We start from the raw sequence: 15,664 nt of genomic DNA, 5'->3' as shown, positions 1-15,664 counted from the left end.
ATATATTTATATAAATATATATAAATATATAGCTGTCATTTTGAAAGGATTGAGTGAAATATGATTTTCTATCAAATTTTACTCATTATAAAGGTTTTTGTTAAAGCTCTATTTTCTTCACAATTATAAAACGAAACAATGCTTTAGGTTTTTCTTCTGTTATGTTGAAAACTTAAACCCTAATTTCTGGAAACAATAGATGATTTGAAGTCAAGCTTTTGTTCCTTTTTTTTCAGTAAATCATGTTACAGTATCTTCATATTTCAATTTATGAGTGAGGATTTTCCTTTCAGTTACAAGCAAAAAAATATTCACTTATATTTTCAAACAATATAAAATTTTTTATAAAAGGATTTATTAAACAAACACATTAAATTAATGAAAATATAAAATTAATTTCTACTATCCATACATAATTTTTGTCCAATTTTTTTTTGTTTCTCTTCTGAGAAAAATGGCTTTTAAAAAAGTGTTCATTAGTAAGTTTTATTTTTTTAACACTTTGAAGAATTTTATGAGTTTTTTAATTAATTCTAAACAATGTATAAAAAAAAATTGATATTTTATGATCCCAAAATATCATACTTCAATTATTCCGGTTGTGTTTATTTATAGATTTATTTTTTTTCATGTTTATTAGTTTTATAAAATTTCCTCTTTGAATTGTTAGATCCAAAATTTTACGACAAACTTATTTTTGAGAGAAGCTTGAAGTTTGGAGCTCAATGTCACTCAAAGTTAACATAGACTCATTCAACTTTAAATTTAAAAGAAGAAAATCATATTTTATGTTTGTTGGATAGTACAAAATTAATACAGATACAGTTGGATAGTACAGAAAATTGGCTTATGAAGAAAACGAAAAATAATAAATTTTTTCAGTTATGATTGATAAAAGTTAATTTTTGAATCATTATCCGTTCCATTTTCAAAACAAAAAGGAAATTCGGCCTATCTCATTGTTTTTTTAAAATATTTTGTCAGAGTTTCTAAAATTAATCAATGTTTTTCGAATATTTTAGTGTATTCATGATTGACAGCGGAAAATGTAAATGCAGTGCTTACATTAAACATTATTTATATTGATGTTTTAACATTTAAAAGACAACGTTTTAATGACGGTAAATAATTTGAATAATAAGCTAATAAATTTATCTGAAACATAAATATCAAAGCTTGCACTGAATGCATTTCATAATTTTAAAACAAATATATCTTTAAGTTAAAATACATCTATTTCTAAAGTATATTTCTGGTTCAGTAGCATGAATAATTTTAAAATAGAAACAAATAAGATTTAATACAATTAAATAGCTAATTAATAATTGTATATAAAAAAAATTAAAATATTCCTAAAAATACAAAATTTGAATTAAAAATACTGAGTTAATTAATTCTTTAATAAAAAACATGGAAATGTTCAATTCGGTGTACACAGGAACAAAAAAAAATAGTTTATAAAAATATAATGAATAAATATCATTTAAATAAATTTAAGCCAATTTAAATGTAAAATGTTGTTTGAAATATATAAAAAAATGTTACGCAAAATAGAAACGGTTGTTAAGGATAGTATTTACAAAATTATTATGGACGTTTATTTTGAAGAAAGATTTATTTTTTATTGATTTTATGTGAGGTAATTTCTTTTTATGAAAATATCAAAGAATCTAAATGTTGCTAATTTTTGTTATTTTTTTCACAATTTGCGATCAATTTTGTAATATTTTAATTAAAAAATGCATAATTGTATCAAAAAAATTTCTTATTTTATACATAAGGATTAAAAAATAAATTCACCTTAGATATTTTAAAAATTTTCTTGAGAAAGTTTATTTAAGAAAAATCATTATTTTACTACAAATAGATAATATAATAAAGATGTATATCATGATTATTTGATAAAAAAAGAAGGTTCAGAATAAGTTGCGAATGAAGCTAACTGATGTACATCATAAATGCAAATGCATAACTTTTTGTTTAATGTTTGCAAAAGATTATGAACCTGAACAGTCAAACAGTAAGATTTAGGTTGTGTTTGTTTACTAATACTTTCCGTGAACTGTTCTATTGTTGCAGATTTTGTCATTTTTCCAAGCTGAATTTTCTAAATAAGTGTATTTGTAATGCATTATATTTCTTTAAATATTTTGCATCATCTTGGTGGTTAAAATTAATTTCTCTATTTTCTGTCTAAATAGCATATATTTTTTTTTATAAGTACGAAAAAGGAAAAATTTTGGTTCATTGAATACATTGTATTTATTTTGTTTCAACTTTTGGATGTATAATAACATGCACATTGCGTTGTTGTGATAACTCTTTTCTAATAATGAATTATTAAAAATAAGCACTGATGTATGATCATTATCAAAAACACTTGTAAATACTGCATTTGCTAATGTACTTTTTTTAAAAATTATATAATCTTATCAAGGTCACATGTTAGATTTTAATAGTTAAAAATACGTTAAAAAAGTTAACAATGCTTCTCTAAAATTTCTTCCAGTTTAATTATTTTTATCAATATTTTAATTGCTTTTTTTAAAATGAGTAAGTTCGTAATTTTTTTTCATGACTTTTAATATTAAAATGTTATATTTTCTTTTTACTAACTTAAAGTTATTTATTTGCTTTTATACTTTTAATCATGCATTTTTATATTGTGGGAAAATGATTAAGTCATTTCTGGTAAGGACAGTGATGGTAAGAATATCAATATTCAATTATCAATATTCAGTGTTGAGTAGAGTGTTAACATTTATTTATAAAATTATATTTTATAAACTTTTTTAAAACTTGACATTTTGCTCAAAAATGACGTAAGTCTCGAATTTTAAAAATAAAATCTTGTGGGCTTTCATGTCTTAAAGTAGTAAATGATCATATAGATGATCAGATATGAGATAATGTTTTATTTAACATTTTATTTATTTTTAGTTATTAATTTATGTTTTATATAATTTTTATTTGCATTATTTAGCATCTAAAAACATTGTCAAAAAAATGTTAAAGAAATTGTAAAAACAAATCTATGTCACAACAGTGAATTAACTCTTATTCCTTGGAACATAATTTTTTTTTTTTGCTTACCTACTTCTTCTATCATTCTGAAATGTTTGTTTATGCCGTTTCTCTTTACAGACTCTAGAATAAGTGAATTCTGTTTTAGCATCTAGAATGACAAGAGAATGACATCATTCAACGCATACTGATTTAAAATTACATTGAACAAAGACACACCTACGAAATTGTATAATTTAGTGGAACAGAACGATTAGATTTATAAAAGGACAGATTGGAGTGTCGAGTATTTTTGAAAAGCTTGACTCGAGATTACTTTGAATACCATTTTTTTTCTTCAAATAAGAATAATACGTTATTAATTATTTCTAAACTTAAGTTGCACTTAAATACATTTATTCCATTTATATATTTTATCAATAAATAAGGGTTTTAGAAACATTGCGGGCCAACATAATTATTTGCATCAATCACTTGCATTTCAAACTAGGATAAGTGAATTGGCCAGAATTAATCTTGCATCGACCCAATTTCTTATGCTAAATAGTAAGAGTGGTACCTGCAGTCAAAACTGACATTTAATCTTTGCACTTTCAGTGAGTGTTTTTCCTTTTTATACTATCCCTGATGATTGCAAGTATTCTAAGTTGAAACAAAATTTAAACAATTGCAATATTGAGAATTGGTTGTCTCATGATTGTTGCATGAATTGCAATAAATTATGAATGTTTAAATAAGATATAATTGTTTGAATAAGCTATGCAACAAAATATATTGATCAAAGTATACACTGAGTGGCCAAATTATTATGACCACCTCAGAGTTTTATGCAAATGAGTTATTGCGTCACAGCGTTGCCGCTAGAGGGCAAGATAACCATAACACGGGAATGCTGGACAAGTGAGTCATCAGTTATACTGTGTTGCTTGCTCAGATATGGGAAAGAAAAGTGATTTAACTGAATTTCAACGTGGAATGATTGTGGGTGCGAGATGTGTCGGAACAAAACGGCTGCACTTGTGAAATGTTCTAGAGCAGCAGTTGTTAATGTGTACAAAGAATGGACAATCAAGCAAAAAACTGGATCTCAACGTCCGACTTGTGGTCGTTACGGGGTACTGAATGCTCGATCAGAGAGAAGGCTGGCCAGGGTTGTGCAGCGCAATAGGAGAGCAACAGTGCGACAAATTGCAAGTGATCTTAATCAAGGAGCAACTATGAACGTCTCTGAACGTATTGTTCGACGCACATTGCGCCGTATAGGGTATGGAAGCAGACCACTGAAGGGGTGGTCATAATAATTTGGCCACTCAGTGTATGTCCAAAGACAGACTACACCTGATCGCTGTCCCGTATGGGGCTAGAGTCCCGTATGGGGCTAGAGAGAATATTATCTTGGAGGATCCGGCGATGGTATATGATTTTCTGTCGGTCTTCTCGACTTGGTCTAACCTTGTTCTTGGCCAAGTGGAATAATTAACAACAATATGTCCAAAGAGTGTTTTAATAGGATACCGTGTTTTTATGTTGCCCATTACGCAATGCATTTTTAGGTTATTTTTACTCAAAATGTCAAAGTTAATATTGTCCCGTAGTTTGACTAAGATTTCGATTTATTTTACTATTACTTAAACTGCTTTAAATTCACTTCCTTATACAGATTTTACATTAACGATAAAAACAAAAAGCAAAGAAAATACTTAATAGAAATTATTTTTAAACAATCATTTTAACCAAAAGCAACTTTAATAAGCATTATTTAGTATTATTTAATTGATGAAAAGAATAAATATTTAACTATTTCTGTCGTGTATTTAAGTGTTTAAATACGGCAGTTCAAGCAAAGTTGGTCAAGGTCATAGTCTTAACAAAAAGGGAAGAAAAGATAATCATGGTTGAATACAGAATAACCATAATCAAAACAAGTTGAATGGTGATATTCGCTGCCATCATCCTTAATATAGTATGTGATTTCCTTAATTTAAAATACACAGAACGCTTGACTTCCATAAATTAAATTAATATTTAATTTATTCCTTCTTGAAATACTACTTACAAGTTTCACATTCATTATTTTTTTGTTTATTGATAACATTGTTTCATATCGTATAGTGGCATTTATAATGAAAATTTTTCCCTTTTACACTAAAAACTTTATAAACATGGTTTTTTAGTATTTTATTTTGATGAAAGAAATTCGTTGGGCAGAAAAGAGCTGGAAATGTATCAAACCAGTTACTTAGTTTTAATTAGAAAGAATATTTGTATCTTATAAACTGAAAAAAAGATGTATGCANGTTCAAGGTACATCAAAGGCTGTGTATAACATCTACACAGGTGACGAATCATGGATCTATGCATATGAACCGGAAACAAAACAGCAATCAACTGTATGGGTCTTCCAAGACGAGGCAAAACCAAGAAAAGTCGTTCGACAACAAAAAATATAAATATAAATAAATAAAATAAAAATATAAATGTAAACAAAAAATATAAGATTTAATTTAATTTATCAAATGCAAAATTTAACTTAATTAATTAAATTAACAAAATTTAATTAATTAATTAATTACTTCTTGGTATTACATTTCAGCATTTACTTAAGAACTACTCAATCGGGTAACGAAGAGGATCGAAAATTTTAAATGCACGAAACTATATTCACGTGTAATTTAATAAATAAAACGCTTATATATTTTGGATTAAGTTAAGTTTATATTTTAATAAATTAATTATTTAAAAATATCTTTAAAACTTATTTTAAAATGTTTTCTAATGAATGTTTCATAGACCTAGAATAATATAAGAATTAGAGACATTGTAAACGAAATTGATATTTTGAAGTAAAAGTAACCCTTGGTATTGTTTCTAGACAAATATTTAAGAAGTTTCTGGAATTTTCAATAGATAAAAACGAAATACACAAAAACACATTGATCAGAAACGTTCGTAAAAAATCTCACGAACATTTTCAAAATGTTGCAGACATCTTTTCAGAATTGATGAAGCAAGTGATTGAAAAAACTGTGAAACTTCATATCCACCACCATCATTTATTGAAGCAGTAAGTATGTTCTAAGAATAAGAAAAACAGATGGATGTCCTGGATTGTTGAAAAATTCCTTTTGTAATTTAAGAAGAAAAAAAATGAGTAGACAAACAAAAAATTCAGATTTTTTACACTTTATTTGCAAGCTTTAATAGGAATTTAAATGTTTCCGGAAGCATATAGCAACATCCAGTTATTTACGACGTTTTTATCCAGTTTTTATCACGTTTCTTGCGCAAAAATGAAGGAAACACCATGAAAAACTTAGCATTAAATAATCAGACTTTAATGCACTAGGACGCAACCTTCATGGGAATCACAAACATTCTAATTAGTCAGTGCAGACTATATTTTAAGTTACGTAATCAAGCACAAGAACGGTACTTTCTTTAAAATCTTTTCCCCTCAATATTTTCTTATATGCCAGAATATATTTTCTGACCTCCAATACATAACAAGTAGAAAGAATTTGGGATATTTGGTTTTAGCAATTCAATCAGGAGAGCGGTACCATTGACGCAAATTTTTATATCATATTAAAGAATGTAATTTAATACGGCAAAATACGAAACTTGTACAAAAATGTTTAAATATCTCCCAAAAAATCGAATTTTAAAAAAATCAAACATTTAAAATTCTATTTCTCACTAACTAATCGACCGATTTCGTTCAAATTTTGTTTTTTTTTGCCAAATAAAATTACATTCTTTAAAATGTTATAAAAATTTGAATTCCTTACAGCTAAAAATATTTTCGACTGTTGTTAATTAAGATATTCATAAATAATTATTTTCGGCGTGGAAGTAACTTTGAATAATTAAATTTTTTGTTGTATCACAAAATTTTCCTTTCACTGAAAAATTTCACGATGTATGGCAAAATGCTCAAAAATAAAATTAACATAATAATAGTTCAAACTTTCGACCTCCTTCTTGAAGAAACTATTGGTACAATATTTGTATATTTGTGCCAATTCCGAACATTTAACGAAAAGTTATTCCGGGAGTTTCATATATTCTTTTGCGCACTTAAAAGCATTTTTTAATTAATCTGCAGATTAATGATTGGTTTATTTATTAAGTTCGTATGATTAAAAATAATAAATCTATTTTTAAATATTTTTTTGAAATTTTTTTAAGTGTGACGTAAGCTAGTTTTTAACTATGACCTAAGCATATAAGGTAAAGGTAAGGTAAGGTATGGCGTAAGATTAGCAGACTAGATTCGAAGGAATTATTGTAAAAGATTTGGAACTCGCAGGTGTCTTGCATATCTTTGCAACGTTTGTGATATTGCTACTCTCTACGCTTGAATCCTTTGTCACCTCAATTACTTATTGCGATTAATTCTTGTGTTTGTTGAAGAACTACAAATTAATACTTTGCGCATCATTTATCCCCTAATTGATAAAAATCTGTGCCTAAATTATGAAAAAACATGCTTTTTAATATCACAAAACAGACTCATAATGAAACGAATGCTAGCCATGAGAATTTTATAAAATAATTTGTTGATGTTTTGTATAGGAGCTTCCAAACTGGCTTTATCCAACTACAATATTAGTTCCGCAACAGACTGAAAATACGTTTGCTTATTACTTTAACACGTACTGCACTAAATTAATGCACGGTTATTCCATAAAATAGATAACTTACCAAAAAGTGCCCGATAAAAGGTTTCTATTTAATTTCCAGGCCGGGATAGTCTGGTCGGTAGGACGCTGGGATCATGTCCGAGAGTTCCTGTGTTCGAATCTTGCCGGCCGAAGACTCCCCTTGTAGTAAAGTGACTTTTGCACGTTAAAACTGTCGAGGTGCTAAAGTCCTCCGTGTTCCCATAACAAATCTATACCTCTGGGGGTACTGGATTGGAGATTGATCGTTCTCTGATTCAGGTCAAAACTACGATCTGTTAATGAATGAATAGATATAAGAATGGGTCCGCCCTATAAATGGGTGCAATGTATGGTGTGGCAGAAGTCGAATTCTTGGTCATAGATTGCGCCACTGAAAAACGAGAAGCGCGCTCTCTGCCTTAAATTTGCTCGGCTTCACCAAGCAGGCTTGCTAGTATGGCAAGTGGCATTAGAAACAACAGCAACAAAATGTAGTTGCGCATACAAATTTAATGATTTCATTAAAAAATAAATGAATAAATAAGAAAAATAATCTCTTGTTGACGAACAACCTTCTCCTACTGATTGTAATGATAATGCTAAGTTAAAATTAGTTAAACATTTTCATGACAAGAAAGGAAAACTTTTGGTAGTAAAACTTTTTTTTTAAAGAAAATAAATAATACCAGTTAATAAATTTGAAATACATGAGGTTCAATCCAATCATTAGGTAATTTTTTCTTTCATATGGGAACGGCTAACCAAAAATTCTGGTATTTACAAATATATTTCTTATTACCAAACATTTAGCACAAAACACAAAACTGAAACATAAATTTAACCGAATAAATTGTTCTTAGGCTATGCTCTAAGATATCTCGATAAAATTACTGAATTTTACCACATCAACCAAATTTTATCACATAAGACCATTAAAAAAAAAGTTAATGCGCATTTTCATGTTCCCATGTTGACAGGAACACTGTAAATTTTACCATATTCTGGTAGCTTTGAACAAAAATAATTTCTTAGGGTATATTTAAAAGTGCCACGCTTTTATAGGAAGACATAAGATATGCGGGATTAAAAAATTCTTTATAGCATGGTTTAAATTATATGAACTACAATGCGTTGAGAATTGACAGAAACATTAATAAAATATTGAATTAAACAATGTGTCCATTCTAGTTAAGAAATCGAAAACCGTAATTATGTGTAAGAAATATCATATTTTGGCTCAGCTTAGTACCATATTAAAGCTGAAGCAAGTCGAAACAAAATTATAATTCAATACGGTTAAAAATTTATATCAGAACGTAAATTTATTTATATGACAATCTTTGAAAGAAAAAATATATTTCTTTCCTTAAAAAAATTAGAGTCACATTATAGGAACATATTTGTTGCAGCATTAACTTGACGTTATTCCTAGTCTAGAATTCGTTCAAAATTATTAATCGTATCATATAATCAATTTCAATAAGGACTATTCTGCCCAATAATATTGATAAACGATAAAATGATAATATTGGTTTTTGTGAGTTTATTGTGTTTATTATCTATAGTAAAGGAGCACTAAACGCTATAAATTAGTTGTGGTTATTTTTATTATTAACAGAGATTAAAAACAATCTAATTCTGTTAGTAGCCCAATTATGAGTTATTTTTCAAAATTTACTTCAAAAAAAGTAAATGAAATAAATGTGTAACTACTAATAAAAGTATTTAAGAACAATTATAAAATATTTATGCAAATATTCCGGATTTGCAAAATTGTGTCTCACAAAATAGATTTCCATATACTTAATATAAAATTCTTCTTTACATGCTGAATACAAAATTAGTACGCATAAAAGGGAACAGATTAATATTAAAAGCTATTAAATATGTTTACCAAACAAATAAATAAGTAAGTGTGCAAATAAATGAATAAATAATGGAAGAATGAATAGAAATTAACAACTACAATAGAAACGAGAGACATATCATTTGATCTAATTTATCCCTAGATAATTAATAAACTATTAAATTCTAAATTCATTCAATTAATTTTATCCCAGAATTGCTGGGATAAAATGAATTGTAATTAAATTTGATTCTACATAAATTTCTTTCAAGTAAGAAAAAGTGTTATCAAATAGGAATTAATATAAACATTACCTTGATAAGACGATATTTTACTCATACAGTATTTACAATGGCGTAAAATGCTTAAGAAACAATAGAGAGCATATATTTACAGATGTCTAGCGGAAATGTCGAAACTTCTCCCAATCTTTTGTTCTAAATTTACATTTCTCTGGAATTTCCAACCTCCAAATTGAAGTACTACTCTATTCAAGTGCCATTATATGTTGAAAGTATTCTGTGAGAATTTCTCGCCTGCAGCATAATCATCATTTTATTCCCTTTCAAAATTCTTTGACTAATTTCCCCTCGAAAATTAGTCAGATACGAACTTCAACTTAAATTTCTGGTTTGACTCTTCAGGAATTGAGTCTAGTTAAATGAGTTTCGGAATAGCGTGAAGCGATACTTGAAAATAGGTATCGTTATTCTGAGATTTTACACGAGGATTGAAGCCAGTTTCTTATTCAAGTTTAGTTCAGATAAACTGAACTAAGTTCCCTTAGATTTAATGGGAATTCTGAGCGTTGAATTTTAAGCATTAAGAATGAAATATATCTTTAGTAAAACGTGCGAATTTTTTCTCTTCAAAACCAGACGGGTGAAATAAGTTTTTATAGTTCTGATGATACAGATAAAAATAAATAAAAATTTTCAAAAAATCTTCATTGATGCTAACTAAAAATTTTAAGTTACTAGTTTTCCTCAAAAATTTGTCAAATACGATAGTTGACGTATGTTTCTGTTTTGCCTCCTAAACCATTAACTATGTATTTATTACAATGCTAATTAAGAGCTTCAAAGTATGAAAAATTAGTAATATATTTATCTTGAAGATTTCGATTAAAAGTTTTGAAGAAGAATTGTTTGAGAAGCATCCAGTAAATTTTGTTAATTGAAGAAGTTGATGATTAACCATTAGTTGAAGAGTGGATGTTGGTTGACGTATTTCCAAGTGTTTATATATTATTTCAGAGTGATACAAGAGGGAAGTCGATATTAAACAATAGGAACAGCTTTAATAAAGAATTAAATTCAATAAATAATAAAAATATTTTATTTCAAACTTATATGGAATCATAAGGAGCTTCAAAGTTAAAAACAATGGTTAATTTTTACGTACAAAGAAATAAATGAATTTAGAAAATGATCCGGAAGGTGTGGCTGCAGAGCTAACCCCCGCCCTCTCCCTCAACAAGACACCTCCATCGACCAAGAAATCAAAAATGCGAGTCTCTTGTGTACGTTAGCACAATTTTTGAAAAAGTAAAGTTGAAGAATCCATATATTGACTACTAATTGATTAAATTGAATGCCAAGGCTCTTTTTCCTAATTTTACACATTCAAATATGTTGGCGTGAAAAATAATGGAGAATTTTATTGAAATCAAAACATCAGCAACCATATACCGATTATCGAATTCTATACTAATGCGTTAGACAGATGTTGAAGGAATCTCTGAAAATAGATTTTATTCTCCACTCAATTCAAGATTACAGTATAAAACAATTACAGATTATATTAATGATTTTAATTTATTGAAAAAGGATTAAATAAGATAATAATTTGTTTTTTAATTGTTAGGAAATTTGTTAGGAAATAATATTTCAGCATGACACATACAACCACTTAACACGAAAGAAATTAGTTATTTTTGTATAAGCCAAACCCATGAATTCCCTTTACAAAAGAAAAACCAGTTTTTTATATTAAAAAAATGTATTTCATGTTAAATTTTCTTGAAACCTCAAACTTCATACCTCAGAAAATTTTACGTTATCAAACAGTATAATTTGTAAAGTTCATTTACCAAATATTTGCCTAATTATTATGAATAATTTTTCACATTTTCATACATAAACAATATAAAATATTTAACTATGTAAATTCAATTTCTCTTATCATATTATACATTTCTCATTATATTATAACCTAACAAAATATTAGTTGATATAAATATTAAAATAATTATCTGTGTTAATATAATTCTTCAGTTTATTGCTTATAATTAAAAACATTAACTGAGCATGAGCATATAATTTAAAAATGAAAACTTTTATTTCAGCTCTAAATAAACAGTTGATCAGACTATTGTTTATTTTCCTAGGTTTAGTCATCACATCATGCTGGTTGATATACTTCAGATGAAAGGCAACTGCAGAGTTGAAATTTGAAGTGTTGAGAGGAACATTTTGAATTATAAATTTAACGAGAGTTTTTTTTTATTGAAATTCATTTTTGTTCGAAAGTTCTTGCAATTTCAAGTATTTATTGTTTTTCTATTTTTAGATAATAATTATTTATCTATTGTTGCTGAAAAGTTAATCTTCATCCCGATTTTAATTTCATAAGCTCACACTTGCCTAAATAAAATGAATAAATAAAATATGAGAGAGAGATTAGATATTACCAAATATAATTCTAAACATTTGTATTGAAATTTTAATTAATAAAGACTGATGAGAGAATAAAAAAACAGTTTCCAATGTGAAATGTTATGTGATATAAGGTAATCATTATACAATTCAACAAGCAATATTGCTTCATACTTAATTATTTTACTGCATAATCTTCATTTTTAAGTGGGATTTTTTTCAAGTACACAAGATTATTTTTTAATTTTAGATGTCCTTTCCTTTCGTTACAATTAAAGTATAAATAAAATGTGCTTACATAACATTAAAATAATTAAGCATTTTGTAAACAAAATGATTTATTTTCTATTGACATTTAAGGGGGAAAAAGCTTTTAAGAAGATCGAGGGAAAAGACCGGTTTATATTCATAAAACTGATGCAGAGAGGAATCGAAATTGCATACGAAAATAAACAATTTTTCCACATTACGACTCATTTTCCCTGGGCAATAACTCTCGGATTAACTGATTTCCCATGCTATTGATTTTCCAAAATCTTGTAATCCTCAAAATACAAAAGATGGTAAATCAACCGCAATTTTTGTAAAAAATGGACTTAAACCATTCTTCCGCCTTGAACTTTAATGATGAAAATGAAACAAGCAGGGGGGCTGGTGAGCAAAGTGAGCAGGAGTGGACCCTTCTAAATTATTAAACAAATATTTGTTGTGATATCCAGCATTCAAATCCTTGTAAGCGTCAATCAAGTTCATTTTTTCTTCTGTTGTTATTGCTTATTTTATAAACTGAGCATTTTGACTTGACAATTACAGCATGAAAAATTTTGATATGACAATTATAACTTATCATGAGCATAAAAAATTCAGAAATGAGAATTTACTTCTGCTTTAATTGAACACGTGAACGAAAGTTGTTACTTTTTTTCATGACAAGAAAATTAAAAAATAGTTTTAAATTTCTGAATGAAAATTTTTTCAAGTGGTTTATTTATTTACTTAAAACATTTTATGCTAAATAAATATCCTAATATCTTTCCTAGATACATTAGCATTTAATGATGTATTAGTCTTAAATGCATCACTTTTTTCTGAAATAAAATGACTGCAAGATATTTTTTAAATGCAATATGTATTAATTCGAAATAAATGCATGAAGAATCTCAGTTGTCAAGTCAATTGATTAATAAATTTGCATTAAACGATACTTTAAAACAAATGTCGTTGTCTTGAGTTTCTGCAAAAAATAAAGTGAACATTTATTCAAGATTGTTCAAAATCGATAATAATGAGTTCCCACGTACTCTACTTAAGTTTTATTTAATAAATATTATATTTTTTTTACAGAAATTATAAGTGCATCCTTAGAAAAATTATCTTTAGTGGTATTTTAAATACAAGGTGGTGTTCTGTGATAACCACAACTGTTATATATTTTCCGAACATTTGTAAAATATGTAGACAGGTAGATATGCACAAAAGGGTATGTATACACATCAAACACAAGAAAAATTCAAATTGTGTTAAATCACTGTTAAGAAAGGCAGGTCTACAAAGCATCCCTTACAAAAATTTAAGTTATTTTAAAGATATATAGGAGGTTGTTTTAAGGGGGACAGGTTGATTTGAGGTTTAGTCGAATTTGATTTCAAAAACAATCTTAAAAGATCAACCTCCCCAACGTATATAATCAAGGTGTATGAAGTAATTTTATTTACATTTGAGGTTGCTAGAAATCAACTTTGGAGCAAACTAAGGCAAACAACGTTAAATGGCACAAAAATATTTATAAAATACAGACAGCTGCTTCGGATGCTCAAAGGGCAACCTTCATCAATACAACAGAGCAACAACCTTCTGTGCAAAGGGCAACCTTCATCAGTGTTCCTTAGAGCAACCAGCCAATGGAGGTTGGTTATGTAGAACGGATTATTTTTCCTACACTTAAGCAAATACGTATTTTTGTGAGCTGTAAATGAGGTTGAAATTGAACTTTATAAAATGAGGTTACTTTTGGTGAAAAACATAACGTCATTTTCTACATCAGGAGTATTTTTTTTATTTCTGTCAGCATCAAAATAACTTAAAAAACACATTATTATTTTTTTGTAACGAAATAAAGTCTGCGAAACTGAAGGCTGAACTATGATGTATTTTCAGTTCCTTAAGTTTTTATTTTTTATCTTTTGATTTTCTGCATGCTGCGTCACGACTCTAAACGGTATATAGTGTTTCATACAACCACGTTCCTCAACAGTAATGCCTAAGATTCTGGTACTGTTCCTTCCTTATTTTTATCCCTGAGTGAATACTAATTTGCAACTTTCAATGTGTATATTTTTTTGTATTTACTTTAAAAAAGTATTCTATATATTACGTAATTGAAAAAGATTTTTATGCATTGAGTGAATTGTTGTAACAAAATCGAACTACTCATAGAGATAATGCACATGATAAAATTATTTTGTTATTATTCTGTAAGTAAATTTTAATCTAAAATAAATTTCAATTCAGAATGGACAATAGCTTTTCCTGCATCAGTACAAATTGTGTAAGATTTTGGTCGTGTTCTTTTTTTTTTAACTTTGACTGAATATTAATTTGCACTTACCGATGTGTAAATCTTTTGTATTTAATTAAAAAAAATATTATTGAAAGATTTTCAGAAATTTGAAAGCCTTGCGGTGAAGAGAGATTTCAATTACAGAACTTGTCATAAGGTAAAATGAGATGTCCTAAATCGATGACAGAAAAAGATCTGGCACAGCATTGTCTGTTCATACAAAAGAGACTGTGAAAAAGAGGTACGGGAATGGAAACAACGAAACTTTTTCTATGTAGAAAAAACAAAATTACGGACTCTCAAAGGGTACTAAAATAGAAAGAAAGCCAACTGTGTACAAAATTCTTGCTTGACACGCTGAGGATAAGTTTGATTTTTCAGACGAGAACATATTCGTTTTACACAAAGTCCAAAATGGTATAATATGGTTATGTTCCAATTTGTCAAAATGCTTTGCCTGTCATGGTTTGGGGGGATATTTCAAAATGAGGCACACTCCCGTTAGTTTTTTTTTGAAAAATGGATAAAACTTAATGATCAATATCAAACAGAGGTTTTCGAAACAGTTTTACTCCCAAATGCTCCAGATTATGTATGCGGTGGAATATTTCTGCTTCCAACAAGATGGTGCTCCTTCTCAGATAGTGCACTTTCCAGTAGTTCAGGAGCGTTGAAGGAAACATTTAGCTAAAACTTTTTGATGCACTCTACATGATTAAAAAAATTTCGAAAAAATTATGTACAAAAAATTACGTTATAATATCTTCATCATTCTTATATATTAAATAATATTATTAACTTTCTGGATTTATTTGTGTCCTATTTTAGGTAACATAAATTTCTCACCAAACGAAAAATTTATATTTTATGTAATACGAAAGCGCAACTGTTAACATTTCTGTGATCCCTTTTC

Source organism: Parasteatoda tepidariorum, chromosome 7 (genome assembly GCF_043381705.1).
Source record: "Parasteatoda tepidariorum isolate YZ-2023 chromosome 7, CAS_Ptep_4.0, whole genome shotgun sequence".
Lineage (NCBI taxonomy): Eukaryota > Metazoa > Arthropoda > Arachnida > Araneae > Theridiidae > Parasteatoda > Parasteatoda tepidariorum.
This window is presented reverse-complemented; position numbering follows the sequence as displayed.